Source organism: Mobula birostris, chromosome 19, assembly GCF_030028105.1.
Source record: "Mobula birostris isolate sMobBir1 chromosome 19, sMobBir1.hap1, whole genome shotgun sequence".
Classification (NCBI taxonomy): Eukaryota; Metazoa; Chordata; class Chondrichthyes; order Myliobatiformes; family Myliobatidae; genus Mobula; species Mobula birostris.
In genome coordinates this window covers 27,307,299-27,324,718 of record NC_092388.1, presented here as the reverse complement: position 1 = coordinate 27,324,718, position 17,420 = coordinate 27,307,299, and positions in this window count along the sequence as shown.

The following is a 17,420-nucleotide window of genomic DNA, read 5'->3' as shown; positions in this document are numbered from 1 at the left end:
GGGATATAAAATTAGCAATATTTATACTTGTATGGATTTTAATACCACATGACTGTTGCCCCATTAACATCCTCAGAATTACCATTAATCTGAACCTCAACTGGAACATTGTTGTGGGTACTGGAGCAGTTCAGAAGATAATACTAGTACCAATATAGCTCTTGATTCCCTACCATACTAAGCTCGTGATTGACTAAAATTTCAAACTTGCTTACAAGGTGCAAGAAAGGAATGCAATGGAATACCCACCACTTGTCTGAATTAGAGCAGTTCCACCAGATTTCTATGAGCTCCTCATCATTCATATGTTATCAGTCTGGTTGCAGTCTGTACTCACTTAAGATGGAGAGGAGGAAACTACTGAGCTTCTTTGACAGCACCTCTCAAAATGAATTGAAGCATGAAAACAAGCAAGCACTTGGGCAAGATCATCACCTCCAAGGTTCCTGTCATCACAAAACAACCAGGCGTGAAGATACTGTTCATCGTGATGTATGCACCTGAGAGAGCACAATATCCCATTCTCATTGTTCAGTTTCACATCAGAGAAAACTGGTCAAGCAAATGAGGGCAAATGAAGTGAAAGGTTATGCTGATAGAGATAGATGACAATGGAAAAATCAAGGCTGTAATGGAGCTTAAGTGCTGGCATGGATGATTTGGCCAAATGATCTGTTTCTATGCTACAAATTCCATGTAATTTCAAGAATCACCTTATCTATTTATGAATGCATTAGTATTATCAAACTAATGTATGTTGGAGAGCTTAGTGGTTGGAATGTTATGGGCTTCATACAGATCAGAAAGCCTGCCCTTTGACTGTGCTGAGTCTGTGAAACAGAGCTGCACCAGAGTGAAGGACAATGTAGCCACTCTGGAAGAGAGAATTTGACAAAAGAGAATTAGACAAAATGAACTATTCATTATTGGCTAAGCCTCTACTCTTTATCATACAGTAAGAACAAGTTAACTGCTAAGTTCTACAGTAAATATTTGGTATTTTGAAGTGCTAAGTCCTAAAAGTGAATATCATATTCAGCATTAGTGATGTTAACAATTTTACCATGAATTTTCCTGTATCTCTGGGTGTGGAAACAAATGTTGATCTTCATCATTAAGCTTTGACCCTCCCTCACTAACTCTGCTGTAGGAACATTTTCACCATATAGACTAGAGCTGTTCAGGAGGAAAAGCCAGTATAACTATGAATGAACAATAAATTGCAGCTTTGCAAACACGTATCCAAAGAATTAAATAACCAAAAGAAAGCTTGTTCGTAAACTTTGCCAGGGATATGCCTGAAATAAAAAAATACTCGACTCAACAAAAAATAGAAATGTAACTGAGTGTGAGTTCAGTGATGGAGCATTGCAACACACTGACTCTAAATTTCTAAGTAATTCTGAGGAGGACATGGTGCTTCATAGAATTAAGATCTTTCTTTAAATGCCCTGTAATATGAATATTCTCAGATAAATTAAATGGAAACAGAGAAGAACAATTAAAACAAATCCTTCCAAGAAAATATTGCAAACCCTAAAATATTTTCTAGCACCACAGTTTGCAACAACAATTTTATTTAAACAGGTGAAGAGCTGAGCGCAACATGTCTGAGATCCCAATTATATATGTAACTGTGGACAAAGTTACAAGGGGACATACTGTTAAGATGATGGGTAAAAGAGATAGGCGAGGCGAGCAATCTTCATTTACAACGTGAGCTGGTGTACTCTGGGAAACACTGATTGAAAGAATAATGGAAGCAGATTCTCTAAGATAGGATAGAGCTGTTTACATATCCAGAAGAAATAAAGATTCAGAAATGAGAATGGTGTGGGATTAACTGAATTACTGTTTCAAAGAGAAAACCCAGGTAAGATAGGGCACATGACCCCCATTTGTACAGCATCACTCTAGAATTTGATGATTGCATGCTATTATTAACAGCAAAGTATTTTACATCCCGCTAAATGGGCCATCTGACATAATTCAGCTGTGCTCATTCTAATTATCCGTTATGCCTCTTTTACACCCATTAACTTAGTATAACTGAGCAAGAAATCTACTTCAGTAAGTAATACGTCTTATTTAAATCTTGTCTGAGCGGAGGGAAAGAGTTATTATAATAAAGAAAAAATGTCCAGTTTCCCTGAGGGTAGTGAATTATATTAGCTAAGTCGCATTGTGACATGATATCAAATGTGTTGGGCATGTTTCAAAACCTAAAGTTAATGTGCCTACACAATGTATCCAGCTTCACGCAGTATACCAGGGCTTAAAGTGGTTCTTTTATATAAATAAATCATTATCTTCCTTAATGTCTCCTTCTTGCTTTATTTCTTCTCTTGCAGTAATTCAGCACTAAACTCTTCATCTGTAGTCAGAAAACTGCCCAGCTTGGGACTTTGCTTCATATGTACTATACAACTCGATTGATGGAAGAAATTGGTTCTACTAGGTCAGAGAGGCACTGTTTTTTAGTTTCTGTAATTTTGAATAGTTTTGTTATCGATAATACAAAGAGACAGTGGAGTGTGTCTAAAAGCGATTCACAAAAACTGCAAGGTTAAACTAACAGGTTGGTCTGTTGAAAGATTGTCTTGTGGTTACTTTCTGCAGAGCAGAAATGTGAGTTTTTCTCTTTGAAGAGGGTGGCCTGCAGGTGGGATTGGAGAAAAGATGGATGCCAAATCTACAACAGTGGTCACAAAATCCATCGACTGAATATAACAGTTGGTGAGAAATGAGACGGAGAATCTTGTTGCCACAGGAAATGACTGTGGCTGATTTGTTCAGATACACATCAGAGAGAACTGGTGAAGCAAATTAAGGCATATGAAGTGGAAGGTTATGCTGATAGTGATAGATGAGAATGGACAAACCAAGGCTGCAATGGAGCTTAAGTGTTGGCATGGACAGATTTGGCCAAATGATCTGTTTCTATGTTACAAGTTCCATGTAATTTCAAGAATCACTTGATCTATTTATGAATGCATTAGTATTATCAAAATAACATATACTGGAGGGCTTAGCGTTTGGAGTGCTATGGGCTTCTGACAGATCAGAAAGCCTGCCCTTTGAATGTGCTGAGTTTGTGAAACTGAGCTGTACCAGAGTAGAGGACCATGTAGCCACTCTGGGAGATATAAACACGAAAAAGTTTAAATTTTCAAGCACAATTATTTATTAAGATTAACAAGCAATTATTTATAAATTAATGGCTAAATGTACTTGTTTTTAATAAACTAATGTTGAGAATAATTAGTTGGTGCAAAATGTAAATATACGGCTCTGAGTTCACTAATTGCCGCTGCTAGCCCCAGCTGTGCGTATTGCTTTTTACTGTACAATGTTTCATCATGTATTAGTAGAAATACAATAACCAATCATTTGAGGAAATAATTTTCTCAATTTTTGCTAAATTACATCAGTAACTGAAGCTTAACTGGTTTAATTTATGATATTAAAATTTCTTGTGCTGCAGTTGACTATAGATTCCTAAGAGCAACTGTGGAAATAATTGTTCCTAGCCCTAGTCCTGTGGAGTGGAATTTCCAGTTTACTGTCAGTCCACAATGGCAGATCACATCACAGCATAACTTATTAAAATTTATTAAATATCAAAACGCTCAGCAACTGCGTGGACCTCAATTCATGTTGACTGCCTAGGCTTACTCCAGCACAGTCTCATTTGCACCAGAGGCAAGATTCTAGTTTTGCTGCTGGCATCACAGCTGACTACAATTCTGCAGTACAGTTTATATGAGCACCGGTGTACACTAAGTGGCCATTTTTTTAGGTATACCTGTAAACCTGCTTATTAATGCAAATATCTAATCATCCAATCATGTGAGAGCAACTTAATGTATAAAAGCATGAAGGCATGGTCAAGAGCATCAATTGTTTTTCAGGGCAAACATCAGAATGGGGAAGAAGTGTGACTTAAGTGACTTTGACTGTGGAATGATTATTGGTGCCAGATGGGGTGGTTTAAGTATCTCATAAAATGCGGACCTCCTGCGATTTTCTTGTACAACAGTCTCCAGAGCTTACAGAGAATGATACGAAAAAAAATTTTAAAAATACAGTGTACAGCAGTACTGTGGGCAAGAAAACCTCGTTAATGAGAGAGGTCAGATTGGTTTAAGCTGACAGGAAAGCGACAGAAAATTAAATAGACACACGTGGTGTGCAGAAGAGCACCTCTGAATGCACAACGTGTCGAATCTTGAGGTGAACAATCTACAGCAGCAAAAAATCACACTCGGTTCCACTCCATATACTTAATGAAGTGGCTACTGAGTGCAGAAGCAACTAATCAAGCTTAAGACATGACACAGTGTTTAGTGTGGGATTGTCCCATTTTTAATTTCAAATATCTCTCTTGCACCAGAGTGGATAATTTCACTTCACTTACCCCATAAATGAACAGTTCCCACAATCTATGGACTCACTTTCAAGGACTCTTCTTCTCACGTTCTAGAATATTTATTGTTTGTTTGTTGGTTTGCTTATTTATTTATTTATTATTTTCTTTCGTATATGCACGATTTGTTGTCTTTTGCACATTGGTTGTCTGCCTTGTTGGGTGTGGTTTTTCATTGATTCTATTGTGGTTATTGGATTTATTGCATATGCCCACAAGAAAATGAATCTCAAGGTTGTATATGGTGAGGTATATAGTATGTACTTTGATTACTAATTTACTTTGAACGTTTGAACTTTGAATTCCAGATTGCTGACTGAATTAGGTAACATGGTGGGATTGAAATTTAGGTCTCTGAATTATTTGCTCTAGCCTCTGCATTACTGACTTGGTAACAGATATGGCACCACATGTGTTGATTCATGGTGCCTCATTAGGGGTAAAAAGAAGGGGCCTGGTTTCATATACTACACAACGAGAGGCAGAGACAAAGCCAGGGAAAGAGACAGACAGACAGAGGGAGAGATGTGTAGGTCAACTTGAAATATTTTGTGAGAACATTTTGTTTTGTTTCACTCTCTCTACTCTCATGACTGTGTGACACCATGTATAAATTCACCAATAACTATTGCTGATAGTATCTCAGATGCTAACAAGGAGGCATACAGGAAGAAGAGAGAGTTTTTAGTCATGTTGTCTTGCAACAACAACCTCACACTTAAAATCAGCAAAACCAAGGAATTGATTGTGCACTTCAAGAAGGGAAGTTGGGTTAACACAGTCTAGTCCTCACAGTGGGGTCAGCAGTAGAAAGGGTGAACAGCTTCAAGTTCCTGGTCATCAACTTCTCGGAGATTCTGCCCTGCACCGAGCACTTCGATGCAAATAGGATTGTGCCAGCAAATGTAGGAGAAATTTAGTTTGATCTGCTTCATAGATCAGTCCACGTTCCAAGGCTTCCCTGGTAACAGTCCCCAAATCTTCCTGCACTACGTTGACAACTACATTGAAGCTGCTTCATGCACCCATGTTGAGCTTGTCAAGTTCATTAACTTTGACTCCAACTTCTATCTTGCTCTTAGATTCACTTGGTCTATTTCTGACACCTCTCTCCCCTTTTTTGATCTCTTTGTTTCTATCTCTGGAGGCAAACTGTCTATCAACTTCTTTTATAAACCTATCGATTCCCACTGTTAACTTGACTAAACCTCTGTCCAATTTGTTTCCTGTAAAAATGCTATTCCCTTTTCTCAGTTCCTTCATTTCTGCTGGATCTGTTACCAGGATGAGGTTTTCCACTCCAGGACATCAGAGATGTCCTCCTTCTTCAAAGAATGGGATTTCCCTTCCTCCACCATTGATACTGCCCCCACCTGCATCACCTCCCTTTCCCAGACAACCACACTCGCTCCATCTTCCTGCTATCTTAACAGGGGATAGAGGTCCTCTTGTCCTCACCTGTTGAGCCTCTGCAGCCAACATGTCATTCTCCACAATTTCCACCATCTTCAACAGTATCTTACAACCCAACACATCTTTACTCCCTCTCTCACTCCCCGCTCTCCACTGCAATCTCTCCCTCTATGATTTCCTGTCCATGCATCCCTGCCCACTAATCTCACTCGTGGCACATATCCCGGCAAGTGACAGAAGAGTTATTTACCTCCTCCCTTACCTCCATTCAGGGCCCCAAACAGTCCTTCCAAGTGAGGCAACGCTTCAGATACAAATCTATTGAGGTTGACTATTGTACCTGGTGCTCCCGTTGCGGCTTCCTCTACATTCTTGAGTTGCTCTAGCAGTTAGGAGTTTGAGAATATTTAGTTTGTCAACAAAGACTCTTACAAGTTTCTACAGATATATAGTGCAGAGTATTCTAATTGGTTGCTACAAGGCTGGTATGGAGGCTCAAATGCACAAGACTGTATAAAGTTGCAGAGGGACGTAGACGTAGCTGACTCCATCATAGTCACAACACTCTCCACCTCCGAGGGCATCTTCAAGAGGCAGTGCCTCAAGAATATGACATCCGTCGCTATCTTCTCATTATTACTGCCAAGGAGGAGGGTTAGGAGCCTGGAGATCCACACTCAGTGATTCAGAGACAGCTTCTTCCCCTCTGGAATCAGATTCTGAAGGGGCAATGACCCCTACCTCATTATATTTTTGCATTGTTTCGGACGAGCAACAATAGATGTAGAATGGAGTCTGGGAATTAATGCAAAACAACTAAATTTATTAACATTTATGCAGAAATATAGAAAATTAAACAACCAACTTAAACAGAAGTTAATGGCGTTGTGCGTCTATAGCTCCCAAACCTTCAAACTTCGAAACAGTTCTTAACAAAGTCTTACTCAAGCACAGTCTTAGAGTGGAATTTTAGGAAATCCAGGTGATTCATAAATTAAGTGAGAGGAGAAACTTGTTTATTCATGACACAACGAAGAGACGATCTTGGTGATTCACAATACAGCGGAGAGGCGATCTTGAAGAAACAGTTACCAGAGCTTGCAGCCGCGAAGTACCTTTTTCGAAGAGTCCAAGAAGAGCGAGATTTCACAGGGTAACTGACAGGGAATGTCCCTTTCACCGAAACGGTCACCACACAACACCCGAGACCATGCAGGTGTTAACCAAAAGTGTGTGCCACAATCCACGTGTGGATTATACGAAATGTCAGTCTCATTCGAAAAGCACAGAGTGCTGCCGGCTAACCCAATCCTTTGGGTTTGTTTGAAGCCTGCAATCTTCACTCTCACTCTCTTCCCGTCAATTTCTTAATGACTCCTTACCAAGCGACTTCCTAACGAGTGACTCCCTAATGAGCGACTGCCCACTAAACGACTGCGACTCTTTTTACACCGTCAGGAATATGTCATCACGTGCCTCTCACAGAAACAAAGTCATGCATTCCCAGTAAACCACGTGGCGCCCCCAGGAATCGAAACTGTGGACCCATAACAGCACTATTTATTTACATCTTTCAATTGCCCTGCTGTTGCAAAACAACAAATCTCGCATCATATAAGTCAATGACAGCAACTTGATTCTCATTCTGACATTGCTCAATTATCAATGCATTTTCGCTCCTAAAGGAAACCATTTGCATCAGCTCCTATCAGGTCCCCCCATGTTGGCAAAATTGGGTCTGTTGGCCTCCACCCTTTTGCACTACACTGTGCCCATCCCAAAACATTTCCTTGGGGAATGTGTATTATTTCCTTTTAAAACAGAAGGCATCCATCCTGGATCCATGTCAGCTCTTGGAAGAGCACTCCCTTCAGTATGATTTCTCCATAGCCCTGCAGCCTAGTCTTTCATATGCCGATCAGCACTGTTTTCATTCTTTTTAGCAGATTAGGGGAACTTACAAACACTAAGTTACCAAAACATCTTTGAAGAATATTTCCGAGAATGTTCCCAGGAATGAAAGGATTAATATTTGATGACTCTGGACCTGTACTCACTGGAATTGAGAAAAATGAGGGGGATTCTCGTTGAAACCTATTGGAAGGCCTAGAGTGGATGTGGAGAGGATGTTTACCACAGTGGGAGAGTCTAGGTCTAGAGGACACAGCCTCAGAAGAGAAGAATATCTCTTTAGAACAGGGATGAGGAGAAATTTCTTTACTTTACTTTATACTTTATTGTTACCAAACAATTGGTACTAGAACGTACAATCATCACAGCGATATTTGATTCTGCACCACACTCCCTGGATTACAAATATTAAATATCAAAGATATTAAAAATAGTTAAAATTAGTAAATATTAAAAATATAAATTATAAATCATAAATAGAAAATAGAAAAATGGGAAGTAAGGTAGTGCAAAAAAACCGAGAGGCAGGTCCGGATGTTTGGAGAGTATGGCCCAGATCTGGGTCAGGATCCGTTCAGTAGTCTTATCACAGTTGGAAAGAAGCTGTTTCCAAATCTGGCCGTACGAATCTTCAAGCTCCTGAGCCTTTTCCTGGAGGGAAGAGGGACGAAAAGTGTGTTGGCTGGGTGGGTCGTGCCCTTGATTATCCTGGCAGCACTGCTCCGACAGCATGCGGTGTAAAGTGAGTCTATGGACGGAAGATTGGTTTGTTCGATGTGCTGCGCCGTATTCACGATCTTCTGCAGCTTCTTTCGGTCTTGGACAGGACAACTTCCATACCAGGTTGTGATACACGCTAGAAGAATGCTTTCTACGGTGCATCTATAACAATTAGTGAGGGTTTTAGGGGACAGGCCAAATTTCTTTAGTTTTCTCAGGAAGTAAAGGTGCTGGTGGGCCTTGTTGGCAGTGAACTCTGCTTGGATGGACCAAGTCAGGTCATTTGTGATATTGACCCCGAGGAACTTAAAGCTTTTGACCTGTTCCACTTGCGCACCACCGATGTAAATTGGGTCGTGTGGTCCACTACTCCTTCTGAAGTCAACAACCAATTCCTTCGTCTTGCTGACGTTGAGGGATAGGTCATTGTCTTCACACCATGCCACCAGGTTCTTAATTTCCTCTCTGTACTCAAACTCATCATTACCCAAGATACGACCTACGATTGTTGTGTCATCAGCAAACTTATATATTGAGTTTGATGGAAACTTGGCTACACAATCATGGATGTACAGTGAGTACAGCAGGGGGTTGAGTACACAGCCTTGTGGGGCACCAGTGCTCAGAGTGATTGTAGAGGAGAGCTTGTCCCCTGTTTTTACAGCCTGGGTCCTGTCTGTGAGGAAGTTGAAGATCCAGCTGCAGATCTGAGTGCTAAGGCCCAGGTTCTGGAGCTTAGGAATCAGTTTATTTGGAATGATGGTATTAAAGGCAGAGCTGTAGTCAATGAATTTAATCAGAGGATGGTGAATCTGTGGAATTCATTGCCACAGATGGCTTTGGAAACCAAGTCATATTTAAAGGTAAGGTTGATAGGTTCTTGATCAGTAAGAGTGGCAAAGTTTATGGGGAGAAGGCAGGAGAATGGGATTGAGAGGGATAATAAGTAAGCCATGATGGAATGGTGGAGCAAACTCAATGAGCCGAATGTCTCATTCTGCTCCTTGTTTTATGGTCTTTTGGAGGTGGGAAGAAATCTGGTTGAAATACACAGACTTGCAGAGAGAGTAAGCAAACCTGGGTCCCTGGAGCTGGGGTGCAGTATGACTAACTGCTGCATGATCCATTACCCTTTAAGTCCCAATACCCTTCTCTGATAGCTGCAGAGCAATGAAGCAGCAGCTCTGCTTACATAAGTCTAGAACACAAAACTATGACATAATATGTCATCCTTTCATGGAAGATTTCAGAAGGTTGTTAATAATATTTCTTTATTGTATCCTCACACATCCTCATCCACTTCTTTCTTTCCCATCCTATTTTGGAAAGTGCAGCTGGAATTTCAGATAATAAACCGCAGATTCAGGACCAGCAAGTGCTGAGGTGGCAGCTATTTTATGAATTGTAAGCTCCATCACGTTTACACTGGGGATATGTTAATAGATTTGATGAATATTCCACATTAATGAAATAAACAACTGGGATATTATATTCTGTCTCTTAAGATGGTGAGGAGTTAAATTATGTATAGTTTTCCAGCCCAAGTTTACCAGTACTGATCTGCCTTCATATGGAAATTCAGGGCAATTCTGTCTATTCCATTAACAATTATTGCTGTTTGCTCTTTTATTTATGTGCTAAATAGAATCTAATTGAATGTAGATATAGCATCTACAAATATTGAGAGTTCTGTTTGAGTTCTAAAGTTGAAAAATTATTTGTAGTTAAAACACATCAAGGTAAAGGAAAGCATTTTATTTCCATAGTTTGTCATTTTTGCCTTATTTCATTGTTTTGAGAAACGAGCATTTGTTTGCTGTCAGCACTTCCTCATTGGATTTGCCCTGATCTTAATAGATTCCCTATTCATTCCTTTACCTTAATCGTCTGTAAGTCTCCCAGAGGGAACTTGTGCTACACTTTAGTTCAATGCTTTCTGCTGAGAATTCTTGAGTAGTAGAGTGAAGTACCTTACTATGAACAGAGGATGAAGAACATCACCACTTACCTTAATTGGCATTTTTGCTGTGATATTGATGTGTGAATAAGTGAAGTCTTTTGATTGGTTATGATCAGTCCAGAACTACTACAACACTGCTGCTATTTAATGGGATAAAAGAGAAGGAACCACATATTTTTCAGATGCTTTGGTAACCAGGAGTATTCAAGGCTGAAAATTGGCATTGGGATGTGTTGGTTTACTTTGAATTGCAGTGCCATTCTTTGTGCCTTTCACAGAGGCCTTGTTCATTGGTTAGCTTCTGCAGCAGACGGAGTACAATTACAAGCACAAAATCAAGAAGTACAGCCCGATCAATTTGTGCTTGTTTGCATTTCACATCAGCTTTCTGTCACATTATTTTCTTTGTCAGTTCTCCAGAAAACATTCAGCCATTCTAATGACTAACTATTTGAATTCACCACTTCTGTAGATTCCTCAGGCCCTGGGATGAGACATGCATCAAACATGACTGTACCAGATTAAACCTGGTGTAGGTACAGTGGGACCTACTAGCACAAATGAATTATTACAGTGTAAAAGAGTATTAGAGCATCATGTGAAGACTTTTGTCTGCTTTTCCCCACACTGTGCTGAACCTAGGCACTGCTTTCTGTTAGGAGCCTGAATTCCTTCACTTTGGCAAGATCCAGCCCAGCACGGGGCATCTCACAGCATTCATGGCCACCTGTGCTAATCGTGACTGACAGTTAATAAGGCCCTAAACAAAGCACTCCAGCTGCCAAACCTGCCATCTCATTGAATCTTTGAAATGCCTTTGAAATTCAAAATCACTCAAGGTTACTAAAATCTCTAAAAAATTACAAATAATGTAAAAAAAAAGCTATATTATTATATACTACAGTTGTGTGCAAAAGTCTTAGACAGATATACTATGTATAGTTAGGGTCCCAAAGACTTTTACACAGTACTGCAGTAATTTTATGTATTGTACTGTACAGCTTCCACAAAAAGATTTTCATGACATACATGAGTGATGATAAACTGATTCTGATATGGGTCTCTACTGAGGACTGAGAAGTGGGAGGGGCCAGGGAGAGGGAATCATGGTTGGGAAAAGGGGAAGGGTGAGGATAAGGGACCAGAAGCACCAGAGAGGCATTCTGTAATGTTCAATGAACCAATTGTTCAAAATCAAATGACTTTGTCTGGTGTCTCAGGTCTGGGTGTGTCTGCACCCACCCACCCCTGGCACTCCTTCTCTGCAACCTGTCCCACACCTCTCCCGTGGCGCTCAACCCTCGTTACTTCCTACATCATTTCCTCCCGTCAGATTTACAAACTCGCTCATCACTCCATATTAACAAATAGAGTACTGTGTAAAAATCTTGAGTCACCCTAACTATATAAATGTGCTTCAGACTTTTGGACAGTACTGTAACATACAACATAATCATAATTATAATTAATAATTCAATTATATTGATATAGATTAAAACACAGGATTGTGTCTTCATCCTTCAATTAACAAAGCATACTAGTTAAAACACACACAGATTCAACAGAAAATATATATACACTCAGTGGCTACTTTATTAGGTAAACCTGTATACCTTTTTCTTAATGAAATTATCTAATCAGCCGATCAAGTGGCAGCAACTCAATGCATAAAAGCATGCAGTAATGATCAAAAGGTTAAGTTGTTGTGCATATCAAACATCAGAATGGGGAAGAAATGTGATCTAAGTGATGTTGGCCATGGAATCACAGACAATGGAAAATCTGCAGAGGAAATCCACACAAAATATGCTGGAGGAACTCAACAGGCCGGACAGCACTTAGAGAAAAAAGTGCAGTCAATGTCTCGGCCCAAGGACTGGAGAAAAATCGATGAGTAGATTTTAAAAGTTGGGGAAGGGAGAGAATAACACAAGATGATAAGTGAAATCGGGAGGTGGAGGGATGAAGTAGGGAGCTGGGAAGTTGATTGGTGAAAGAGATACATGGCTGAAGAAGGGCGAGTCCAATAGCAGAGAGCTGAAGGCCATGGAAGAAAGAAAATGAGGGAAGAGCACCAGAGGGAGGCAATGGGCAGGCAAGGTGATAAGATGAGAGAGGGAAAAAGGGATGGGGAATAGTGAAAGGGGGTGGGGCATTATTGGATGTTTGAGAAATCGATGTTCATGCCTTCAAGTTGGAGGCTATCCAGTCAGAATCTAAGGTGTTGTTCCTGAGTGTGGCCTCATGGTGACAGTAGAGGAGGCCATGGATGGATGGACATATTGGAATGGGAATGAGAAGAGGAATTAAAATGGGTAGCTACTGGGAAATCACGCTTCTTCTAGTGGATGGCGCGTAGATGCTCGGCGAAACAGTCTCACCCATATTCAGGAGGCCACACTGGGAACACCGGACACAGTATATGACCTCAACAGACTCACAGGTGAAGTATCACCTCACCTGGAAGGACTGTTTGGGGCCTGAATGGTAGCGAGGGAGGAGGTGTAGGGGCAGGTGTAGGACTTGTTCCACTTGCAAGGATAAGTGCCCGGAGGGAGATCACTGGGGAGGGATGAATGGACAATGGAGTTATGTAGTGAGCAATCCCAGTGGAAAGCAGAAAGTAGGGGGGAGGAAAAGATTGCTTAGTGGTGGGATCCCGTTGGAGATGGCAGAAGTTCTGGAGAATTAAATGCTGGATTCAGAGGCTGGTGGGGTGGTAGGTGAAGACAAGAAGAACTTCCTTGAAAAAGGAGGACATCTCCTTTGTTCTAGAATGAAAAGCCTCATCCTGAGAGCAGATGTGGCAACAACGGAGGAATAGAGAGAATGAGATGGTGTTTTTTACAAGTAGCAGAATGGGAAGAGGTATAGTCCAGGTAGGTGTGAGAGTCTGTGGGATTATAATAGACAGGAGTAGATAAGCTGTCTCCAGAGAATAAGACAGTGAGATCGAGAAAGGGGAGAGAAATGGACCAGGTTAATTTGAGGGCAGGATGGAAGTTGGAGGCAAAGTTGATGAAGTTGATGAACTCGGCATCGGCACAGGAAGCAGCACCAACACTGTTGTCGATATAGCATAGGGAAAGTGGGGGAAGGACACCAGCATAGGCTTGGAACATGAACCGTTCCACATAGCTGAGAAAAAGGCAGGCCTTGTTGGGACCCATGCGAGTGCATACTGCTACACCTTTTGTTTGAAGGAAGTGGAAGGAGCCAAAGGAGAAATTATTAAGAGTGAGGAAAAGTTCCACTAGACGGAAGAGAGTGGTAGTGGAGGGGAACTGGTTGGGTTTGGTATACAGAAAGAAACGGAGAGCTTTGAGGCCATCCTGGTGGGAGATAGAGGTGTACAGGGACAGGACATCAACAGTGGAAATAAGATGATGGGGCCAGGGAACTTGAAATCATTGAAAACATCCAGAGCTTGTGAAGAGTCACAAATGTAGGTAGGAAAGGACTGAACTAGGAGGGATAAGAAAGAGTCGAGGTATGCAGATATGAGTTCAGTGGGGCAAGAACAAGCTGAAACAATGGGTCTACCTGGAAAAGCGGGCTTGTGGATCTTTGGTAGGAGGTAGAAACGGGAGCTGCTGGGTGCGGGTACTACTAGGTTGGTGGCAGTGGATGGGAGATCCCCAGAGCGAATAAAGTTAGTAGGTGGTGTGGGAGACAATGGCCTGGTGCTCCTTAGTGGGATCCTGTTTGAGGGGTAAGTAAGAGGAGGTGTCTGAGAGTTGTTGCTGCGCCTCAGCAAGGTAGAGGTCAGTCCTCCACATGACTACAGCATCCCCTTTATCTGCAGATTTGATGGTGAGTTTAGGATTAGTACAAAGAGAGTGGACAGCAGAGCATTCGGAAAAGGTGAGGCTGGAATTAGCAAGGACTCTACACCCAGCATTTTTTTCCATTTCTGAGCCTATTTCTTTGGTATGGACTCTTCACCCTGCATTGAAGACCCCCTTCACCTGTCTTCAACCCTCCTCCTCTTCCTGGATACCCGACCCTGGCCTTCAGCCTGCTCTGGACCTTTTCATTACCAACTGTCGATGTGCATCAACTGTCCTGACTTCAACACTCCTCTCTCCAATTCCAACCTCACCCCTTGCGAAAACTTGGCTTTCCACTCCCATCAAACCCGCAACAATTTCTCCAATTTCAGGTAATGGCCCCCTCTCCTCCACTTCAGCATTCCCCAACCCCTTTTCCTTCTCTCACCTTACCTCCTTGCCTGCCCATCACCTCCCTCGGGTGCTCCTTGCCTTTTCTTTCTTCCATGGCCTTCTGTTCTCTCTGATAGGTCTCCCCCTTCTTCAGCCCTGTTTCTCTTTCACCAATCAACTTCCCAGCCCTTTACTTCATCTTTCCCCCTCCCGGCTTCACCTTTCAACTTGTATGTCTCTTTCCCTTCCCCCACCTTTTAAATCTTGTCCTTTTTTCTGCAGTGCTGTCAAAGGATCTCGGCCCGAAATGTCGACTGTTGTTTTTTTTCCATAGATGCTGCCTGACCTGCTGTGTTACTCCAGCATATTTTGTGTGTGTTGCTTGAGCATGGCATGATTGTTAGTGCCAGACTGTGGAGTGATTGGGATTCTTTGACCATTGCAGAAACTGCTGATCACCTGGGATTTTCATGCATGACTGTCTCTGGAGTATACAGAGAACAGTGTGAAAATCTAAAGAACATCCAGTGAGTGACAGTTCTGTGGACAAGATCATCTTGTTAATGAGTGAGGTCAGAGTAGAATGACCTGACTGGTTGAAGCTGACTGGAAGACGTCAGTAACTGTAATCACTCTTTCTAACAGTGGTATGCAGAAGAGTATCTCTGAATGCACAACACGTCAAACCTTGTAGTGGATGGACTACAGGAGGAGACCCTGAATATACTCAGTGACCAATTTATTAGGTACCTAATAAATTGAGCCTTGAATGCATATACACCTTTTAAAAAACACACACACACACATGCTCACAGATAGAGCACAAAACTGACCCTTCAGCCCATCCATGCAGTGCTGGCCATCAACCACCCAATTTTACACCAATCTTCTCTTATCCCATTTTATTATCCCCAGATTTTATCTAAACAAGAGACAACTTATGGTGGCCAATGAACCACTGGATAGGCACATTTTTAGGCTATCAAAGTCAAAGTAAAATTTATTGTCAAAGCACTTGTATGTTACCATACAATACCTTGGGATTTATTTTCCTGAAGGCATTTATAGAAAACTAAAGATATGCAATAGAATTTATGAAAAACTGTCATAAAAGACTGACAAACAGCTAAAGTACAAAAACTTATATGATCTGAAGAGAAACCAGAGTGTGCTGGAAGACAGATTGTGCAAATAAAAAACAATTACGTGAGTTGTAGAGTTCTTTAAAAGAAGTCTTTTGGTTGTGGAATAAGTTCAGTGTTGTGGTGAGTGAAGCTATCCAGGCCAGTTCTGGTTCCTGATGGCTACAGGGTAATAACTGTTCCTGAACCTGGTGGTGTGGAACTTGCAGAAGGCTATGGTGAGTGAAGCAACACACACAAAATGTTGGCAGAACTCAGTAGGTCAGGCACCATATATGGAAATGAATAAACAGTCGACAGTTGGGATCAGACCCTTGTTATCCACACTGCCTCAAGGCCCCTGATGACTGTAGGTCGATAACTATTCCTAAACCTGGTGTTCTGGGAATTAAGGCTTTCATACCTCCTGTCCAATGGCAGTAGTGAGTAGAAAGCATAGCCTGGATGGTGTGGGTCTCTGATGTTGGATGATGCCTTCTTGTAGCAGCAGTCCATGTGATTGGACGGTTGAGCTTTGTATGTGGTGAACTGGGCTGTATACGTCACTTTCTATAGACTTTCCCATTTCTGGACTTTGGTGTTTCCATACCAGGCCATAATGCAACTAGTTAGGATACTCTCCACTGCGAACTTATAGGAGGTTGTCAAAGGTGAAATACTGAATTTATGTAAACCTCTAAGAAAGTTGTGACTTCTTTGTGATGGCATGTACGTTCTGGTCCTAGGACAGATCCTCTGATGTGATAACACCAAAGAATTTAAAGTTACAGACCCTCTCCATCTCCAATCCCCTAATGAGGAATGATGACTCATAGAACTCTAGATTACTCCTCCTGTAGTTGATAATCAGCCCTTTGGTTTGGCTGATTTTGAGTGAGAAGTTGTTGCTGTGGCACCATTCAACCAGAGTTTTAAAATGAGAGCACCTAAGGGAGACCTGCAAAGTCATAAGGAGAATGGAAGAAAGCGAAAGCTCCACCTGGACACACCGGAATTCAGGAATGAACCTGGATCACTGCAGCTGTAAGGAAGCTGTAGTGCTGTGCCATCTTGTACCATCCAAGACAGGCACACCCCTCCCCTACATGCAAACATACACACATGAAATTAAATTAAATCAAACAAAAGACTCCAGTGGTATTTTTCACTTTTCCTTAGGTTACTTTAGTTTGCAACATGTTTAAGATACTGTAGGCTTGATGGACACATCTCCCAACTTGAGAATTGGGTAGCCTTTGAAAATGGTGGATTCCAGCCTGGAGAACAGGTGTACTGGGACTGACACTTTGGTGAACTGGAATAACGCTGCTACAGGTAGATCAGCCAATAAACTACAGTATGCCTATCAAGTATACTTGACTTGTACTGTTTTCCAAGTTTTGTAATGTTTGATAAATTGATTAATTTTATACTAGAAGTTATAATGTTTGTGTTTGTTTTATTCTGTTGGGTACCTGTTTCCATATTCTGTCATGAAGATGGGACGGGATAGCTTCAGCTAACGGTGGAGATAAAATTTATCCAATATCACTGCAACCGTGCAATGCTCACTGTTACAAACACCTATTTCAAAGTATCAAAGGAATAAAATCCACCCATGGTTATGAGCGAGTTTAATTGAGATGGTGACAGCGGAAAGTTCCACATTTCTGTATTCGGTTTCATTGAATTCAATGCAACCAGCT